Genomic DNA, 8,079 nt, shown 5'->3' with positions numbered 1-8,079 from the left:
TCTTAAATATACGTCCTCCTATGCATGTTACAGAACACTGTAACCCTGCTTTGTATATTAACATGTAAAACATGCCACTAAAACCGTATCAATTAACTGACTAGACAAAGTTTTCCTCTGGAATTTAACACGTGCATTAAAACTCCTCCAAACCGAAGCCCAGCTCTACTAGGCCGTCCCACAAGCGCAGGGCTTGAGCTCTGGTTTGAGCCCGATGCCGCACTCCCCGCGCCGGGCTGCAGTACCGCGCTGTGGCCACCGGGCGGCAGCACCAGCGACACCCGGCGGGCGGTGCACCGCGGGAGCACCGGGGCGCCACCGCGCATGCGCGGAACCGGGGCTGAACGTCCGCGTGCGTGCGGGGGTGACCTGCACCGGGGTGACCACCCGGGATCACCCACAGCAAACGAGTCACCCGGGACAACGCGGAACAGAGAATCCGCTCTAGAGAACCACCCCACCCAGAGAACCCTCCTCGGCGGAACCTCCCGGCGGCCCGTTCGAGCTCTCTAGTGCCCTATTTGCGTAGCCACGCCTCTGATTTGCATTTCTCCGCCCCATCCTCGCCCCGCCTGTCGTTCCCACGCGCCCCGCCCCTCCTCTTATCTCTCGCAATCTGATTTGCAGGCTTCGAATCTCAATTTGCATTCTCCCCGCCTACTCACCTCCCTGCCCAAGCCCCGAGGAGATTTGCATATCCGGCACGACGCTCTGCTCTGTTCTGTTTCTATTCGACCCCATCTATTTCTATTATTTCTACTTCTATTAATTCTCGTTCTATTTCTTTTCCTGTTTTCTGTTTCTTTCCCTGCGAAGTACAAACCACACCTGATCTCAGAGATGTCCAGTGTAACCTGCAGCTGCTTTTGGTAAATATGAGCAGAACTTTACAGCACACGGTTTTCCCAGCAACATGAAGCAGAGAGCGTATTCAAAAAAAAAAAAAAAAACACACAAACACAAAGACGACACACAGCCTTGTAAGTCGGGTGATTAATTCTATTCAGTACGCTTTTACTTAAGTTAGATTACAAGAAAACTAAATTGGGCTCGCCCAGTGCCCTGTGAGTAGTAAAAACCACCACCACACAGTCAGTCATTCAGCAGAGAGCTCGCAGCAGCTCCCCGGCTGCCGCAGTTATGGAACGAAGCGTCTGGCTCGCACACAGAGCCCCCCAGCCCCTGCTCCCACCGCTGAGCAGGTGCGGGTGCCGTTCTGCTCCCTGGGGGCAGCTCAGGCCTTTCCCTCAAGTGCACCCGCCAGAGACATTTCCGGGTAAGGATGAGTTTTTTAATCCTTTCTATAAACAGAATTTCTTTGCATTTTAAAAACCTTGTACATCACTGACATTGACTCCTATGTCTCTTTTTACACATACGTATGTATTTAGGGAATATATTTGATTCATATATATCATCTATTTCCACTGTAATATATATCTACTTAGACATCTACACACTTGCGTATGCATTTACATGTATATATCTGCTTAAACTTATACAGAATATCTGTTTATGCTTATATATATCACCACTTATTATCTAGAATATCCATTTATACTTACGCACCTGTTTAGCCTTCTCTTTGGACACAAATATCTTTCTAGACTTGCAGATGTTGGCATATTGTTACAATCATATTATTACATTTATGTATATTTAGACAGAGCTATCGATTCACACTTGGCGTGTGGCACGATGAGCAGTGACACGTGGCCAGCTGCACGGCTCAAGCACGAGGGACACCCCGACCTGCCAGGGAAAAGCGCCACTGAGAGCCAGACAGAAACAAAGTACGTCAGAGCACGCTGTCAAATATTGGGGAAACACTCATAGCATCCAGTTGCCTCTCTTTTTCAGTTTTTAGAACAAATACCCATCTGCTTAAGTACACCTAATAAATTATATGCTGCACCTACTCAACAATTACTCTTAACTATGGAAGTCAACATGTAAATTAGACCATTTTATTTGCTTTAAGTTTCATTGATAGGAAAATCAGTGAGATAGAAGACATGGGTTTACTTTAAAAAATAAATAAATATCCCCATTCCTGCAGTGCAGCATAAGGCTACGAAAAAGGAGCGTCAGACTCACGAACACTTTTGGCTGCACTGCAGCACACAGGGGAACACGTTTCTGTGACCGTGACAGCTCGACTGTCGCAACCGGGAACCCAAAGCCCAGCGGTGCCACCAACCTTTGCCAGGCCTGCTGTGCTGGGCTCTGCGGAAGGAAATGGACTTTGGTTGGTTGTTTCAAAGAAAATGAACAGTCCTGTTGTTGATGAGGCCACTGCCCACTACATCACCTGGGAAGATCCACTCGGAGGGCAGGTTCATAAAATGCAGCTTCTTGGAATGAGGAATGCTGCCGTTTTGGAAGATTTCTTACCAACTGAAGTCAGAACTACACACTGTAGGTTAAGAGAAAAAAGTCACTATTGAAACAATAACTCATCCAAACCACACATGGACTCACCGCCACCAGTTACGAGGCTGAAAGTGCTTCTTGGGATCACCTGGCAAACACGCAGAACAAAACCGATTTGCCCAGGTGCCTGTATCTCTGTCAGCTTTTTGAGTACTATTCTAAGATATTTTAAAAACCTATTGAGTGAAAAAGAACAAAGCATTTGTCATTGAATCAGGTTGTTTCTTCTGGACATCTGAACTCTTACAAACACCTCCTTTCCTCTTTTAGTACAAAATCATTTCCATAGTATCATTCAATAGTAAGCCCACAGAAACAGAAGATTACGCTTTCAGGAAGAGAAAATAACCAGAGGGAGGTGAGCTCTGCACAGGTGTACCGTGCTCCAGAACAGACCTTATTTTTAGTACTCCTGGTAAAATATTTCGTATTAAAAATATAGAAGGAGAGTCGGTGCATTCTTAATGTTAACTTTAAAGTCCACTCTACAAGTACCTGAGGAAAAGTGCAGACACGCGTCCTAGCCGTACCTTGTACGGGCAGACCGCTCTGGATTCCTTCTGTCTGTCTGGTACTTCTGTAGCAGAAGACGGGGCAACCGCGGTGAAACGGTGGCAGCAGACATCCAGCTGAAAGAGGAAAAGCCCTTCAGAACAAAGCTGGAGAGGAACCTGACACTTCCTTTTTTCTTGTGAAGGCTACAGTTGAGTGGAGAAAAAAGTATTTTGCACCATCTTCAGTACAGCTGTTGATACGGCCACTGGAGCGTTTGCGTTTTTTGGATAACCAGGCCATTTTTGACTCATTGGCAGTCTGAGTTCCCTAGAACACATTTTCCCAGATACACACAGAACACAGACACAGATATCACCCAAGTATAGCCAAGATTTCCTTCCTCGCCCTGGATGCTGTCATTGAAGAGCCCAGCAGCCCATCCGTCCTCGTGAACCGCCCCACTGGAAAAAAACAAAAATTATCTTTTCCAGGCTGTTTCTTCAAAGGGTAAAGATATTTTAAATTGCAGTTATCTTTTCCAACAAAGTGATTTTGTGATTCCTTTGAAAAGGAGGGTAAGCTTGCCAGAGAAAGATAGCGACAGGGAGCAAGACAAGGTGACACAGAGAGAGGGGCAAAAGGGCCAGGGAGCAGGGCAAAGGGAAGAAGAGGCCAAAATGAGAGACAAGGAGCAGGAGACAGAGACGGTGGGAAAAATCCTAGAATGGGCAGTGGGAGAGACAGACAAAGGAGAAGTGGGCGCCGGGCTGCGGGACAGAGACAGGAAGGAGGAAACGCAGTGACAGGGAGCAGGGCAGAGCGACAGAGAAACAAAAACAAAGAGGGAAGAGGACAGAGAAACCAGGAGTAAGACAAGGAGAAGGGCAGAGAAACAGGAACCGGGCTGGGTAGGGAGCAGGACCAAGAGATGGGGCGAGGATGGAGATGGAGGAAGAAACCTGGGATGGCCAACAGGACAGGGAAGAATATAACTGTGGGTAGGGAGCAGGACACAGGGATACAGCGAGAAACAATGGGACAGGGAGCAGCATTAAAGGTCAGAAAGAATAAGAGATGAACAGGAAGGAGGAATGGAATGCCGAGATGCTGAACAAAAAACGCCAGCAACAGTGAGCGAGACAAACGAATAGAGAGAGAAGGGCAAGGCAGGAAGAAGAGAGATAGGAAGGTGGGAGATAAGAGCTGCACGTACAGGTACTGAGAAGAAAAGAACAGCAGGGAACAGGCCAGAGAAACTGTGGGGAAAAAAAGAGACTATGCAGATCAAGACAAAGATATGGAAAAGGGAAAAACAGCTATAGAAGATGGAGCAGGACACAAAAATAGAGAGAAAAGGAGAGGTATAGGGAAGCAAAATTTTAAAATAATAATAATAAACCAAAACCACCACCAAGGAGGGGCAGGGAGGCACTAGGACGTGCAAGTGGGGGACGAGGCCCCGAGGGCCAGGGACTCACAGCGGCTCTCGCTTTCGGTGGCTGCCAGGAGGCTTCTAACAGCTCAGACGCTCCCGTCTCCTTCTCTCCTCCCTTCCTCTCCGGTAACTCGGGGCGCTCGGCCGTCCTCAGCCTAGGAGAACACGGTGGGGTGTCAGGGCTCCTACGAGACGAGGCTTCGGGGACATGGAGCCTCGCTGGCTCGCTCGCCAGGCAGCCGTCCCGCTCGAGGATACGCGCACGGACCCTGCCGCGCACGTTGGCCCCCGGCCCGCCGCACGCCGCGCAGAGGGAGCCTTCGCCACCCGGAGAGAGGGGCTCGCTCTCTCGCCCGCCGCAGGAAGCGGACGTAGGGCCGACGGCCCCGCATTTCTTCCTCTTAACCTCTCCCCAACCTCTCTGCCTCCAGCAGCAGCAGCCCCCGTCCACGCACGGGACGTGCTCCCCTGTCCCTTCTCCCGCCACGCTGCCAGACGAGCCTCGCCAGCCCGAGGCGGGCGCAGCCAACAGCATCCCCCGGGCTGGGAGCGAATGGCCACATCCTCAGCGCGGCCTCTGGGAGAGGGAGAGAAGAAGCAGCGGCCGTTAGCACCGTAGCTCATCCCTGCCCCAGCCTGCTCCTTCCGCAGGGGCCACCGGAGAGGTGCCGAGGGCCGGCTTGCTGCCTTCACGACGGGGCTAGGGAGCGGCCCAGGAACACGGGACGGGCTCGCAGGAGCTGCCGGAGCTGGGGGCGGCTGCACGGGGCGAGCGGGGCTGCGGGAGGAGGCTCGGGGGGAGCTCTGGCGAGCTGGGGACGCACCCGGCATCTGCCCCCGGCCGGCTGTTGCCTCCTGCTCCTCTCCCGCACGCTGGGGACGGAGGACGGCGCCGCGTCTCCCACCCGGGCGCTGCTCCCCAGGTTCCATTCCCCGCCTGGGCTGGGGGGTCTGCTGAGCATCGGGCGTTCACAGCTCCCCCTCAGAAACACAGAAATTCCAAATTAGAGTTCAGCCTCTGAAAAAAATAGAGCAGGAGAAAGCAGAGGAATTAGTCAGAAGAAGGGACAGGAGAGCAGCTGAGCTAACGGAGGATTCGAGGGAAACGGGCCACCTCAAAACACAAGGCATCCTCAAAAAACCAGAGCAACTGCAGCAACGCCAGACAGCATTAAGACAAACTGACACCGTTTAGGACACGCTCAGCATAAAAGCAAACACATCCAGCGGTGCAGGAAAGCATCTCGCCCCTTCCCCACAGCACCGCCACAGGACACAGCCCTGTGAGGCCACGGGATGGGCTCGTACTGAAACGGAGAAATAAGCTTGACAGCAGAGTCAATTACACCGTTAAGCAGGCAATGTTCCTTTCATCTGCACTGGGGAGCTCTGGGGGTCGTCCTCTGTAAGTGCGCCCACGACTGGATACTCTTGCATTGCTTATAGTCACACAGCTGCTACACATTAATTACAATTGTTTTAAATTTTAAACATACAATATATCTAGCCTAAGAAATAATTGATGAAGTTAGTTATAAATGTTTAGTTTCTCACTGACAACACATCTATTAGTTAAATATAAACTAAGCTCTCAGCTTCTAAACAATGTGTTATTAAATCTTCTGTCTCCCTCTTGTCGTGCAGAAGGATCTAAAAGGTGAAAAACATCCCCTCATCGTGCAGGCGGTCAGAAAGCATTTACCTCACGTGAACCGGTTAATGAAGGGTACATCTTCTATAACTTCATCGCAGTATACATTAACTTGGTAGCTTCTCTTGAATTCCCCCCTTTTCAATATACTTGCAAACTCTTTGGCAGTATAAATCTACGAAATATTATCATCTCGTGTTGTGGTACAGCACAATTATTTGTTACCCACTAGCGGTACCAAACAGAACACTGTAGCGTAATGTAAGTAAAAACGACTAGCATCAAAATCAGAGTCCTAAGATCAATGCTGACAGAACTGCGAAGACGCAGCTCCTGCCGGTTCTGACGTTGGTTTCTGGCACTTCTGACCGCTTCGGGTCAAACGGCGCCTCTTCCCCCGGCCGTGCGCTGCAGTACCCGAGTTTCGCCACAGGGCGGCAGCACTGAGACCGCCGCGGCAGCCCCGGGCGAGCGGTCGTGCCGCGTTTCGCGGGAACCTCGCAAAATAAACCCCAGAACGCTTAGAGATAATGGGCTAGCAGACTTGATTTAATCTTTATTTACCATTGTAAAAATAAAGCTTTCCCCCTTTAATTTTTGTCATGTATTGTAATTCATAGAGATATTGGAGCCCGTCCTACCTGAACTGTAGAAAAGACAGCAGCCATGTCTATTTTTAAATAAAGTCTAAATCAATTTGGGAAACAGGTAAAGGGGTGTAGCAAATTGTGGAGAGTCTCTGGCTGTGTGCTGTGAACAAGCCAGGGCTTGATGCGGCTGTGCTACACGGAAGGATTTCCCTGAGACACCAGAGACAAAAGGAAAGTAAACAGAAGCCGCTCTGCCCTCGACCCAGGCTGCAGGAGGGGCGTTGCCGCTGCGCATGAACAGTCTGTGAACAGTGCCCTGCAGCCAATCACCATAGTGGGGGGGATGAGTGACTGTGAGTGTAACCAATTGTAGCCTGCGCTTGCCGCATGGCCTTTTGGTATAGAGTATATAAGGCTTGGAAAAACGTGGTCTCGGGGACATTGATATTCAGTGTTGTTTAAGAGTTCATTAAAGAGTACGGATGGTAAATTCACATTGAATTAGACTCCTTACTCTCGCCCGGCCCGCCCGTTCGATCAAAGAGCTTATGCCGGCGTCTGGATTCGTCGAATTTGCTACCGCCACATTTGGTAGCAGAGGATGGTTCGTTAGCAGAGCATAACGCTTCGGATCTACATATGGTAGCAGAAGGATGGATCGTTAGCAAAGCATAACGCTCCGGATCGAAATTACTGCGGTAAGCAGCGTTCATAAAAACGGAGCCAAGCCGGGGTGTGGGATAGTGTGCTTAGTCCGGTATCAAAAGACGGGCACCAGTCGAGCTGGCCACTCGCATCCTACGTTAAGACCGCGCTGATAAGATAATGGATATTGAAACAGCCGCGGCACTGCTGACGACTATTCTCTCTAAGAGAGGTATTGAATCGTCACAGGAAAAGCTAATCACATTGATTTTTTTAGCTCAGAAGTGGGGACACTTTGGAGAAGTTCCACTTTTGTTTTCCCCAACAGAATGGAGATCAGTGGGGGACACTATGTGGGACAAAACTATCAGAGGGGAAGAAGAGAAAGAAATTAAAGCTGTGAGAGAATTGTGGAAAACCGTATTAGAATCATTAGAAATTATGAAATCGGAACAACGTGCCGCCCTAAGAGCCGCGGAGGCGCTTGTCCAAGAACAAACCTGGACTGATAAAACTTGTCCAAAAGAAAAGAGGGGCCTGTGGGCTACTCTGTGGGGTCTGCCTGCCGTTCGGGGTGGTCGCGGGGTCCCGGCTCAGCCAATACTTTCACAATCCGATCTGCAACGCGGATTAGAAACTGCGCGGCTCGTAAACAAAGGACCGGAAGTTTCCCCCTCCGAGTCTCTGGGACAATGTGCCAAGAAGGCGGAAGTGCAACTAGTCGACTGTCCGGATGTGGGAGGCCCTGAGTGCCGCCCTCCTCCTACCGCTCCGCCTCTGCCCTGCCCCGAGCCGGACGCCCCCCCTCCCTCTGAGAAAAGCGTGGAGGC

The 8,079-nt window shown here is 50.5% G+C and overlaps 1 long non-coding RNA gene across 1 annotated transcript; it reads right to left on the bottom strand.

Annotated features, from left to right (window-relative positions):
- Nucleotides 1-3,165: 3,165 nt before the first annotated feature.
- LOC139826760 (uncharacterized) lies at nucleotides 3,166-5,340 on the bottom strand. The gene is made up of 3 exons (XR_011736899.1): nucleotides 5,188-5,340; nucleotides 4,407-4,518; nucleotides 3,166-3,389 (listed from the first exon to the last, which is right to left on the bottom strand). It is a non-coding gene; the product is annotated as an uncharacterized lncRNA (long non-coding RNA).
- Between the last annotated feature and the right edge of the window lie 2,739 nt (nucleotides 5,341-8,079).

This window comes from Patagioenas fasciata, unplaced genomic scaffold, assembly GCF_037038585.1.
Source record: "Patagioenas fasciata isolate bPatFas1 unplaced genomic scaffold, bPatFas1.hap1 Unplaced_140, whole genome shotgun sequence".
Lineage (NCBI taxonomy): Eukaryota > Metazoa > Chordata > Aves > Columbiformes > Columbidae > Patagioenas > Patagioenas fasciata.
The sequence above is the reverse complement of the archived record's forward strand: the minus strand, read 5'-3'. Positions and strand labels throughout refer to the sequence as shown.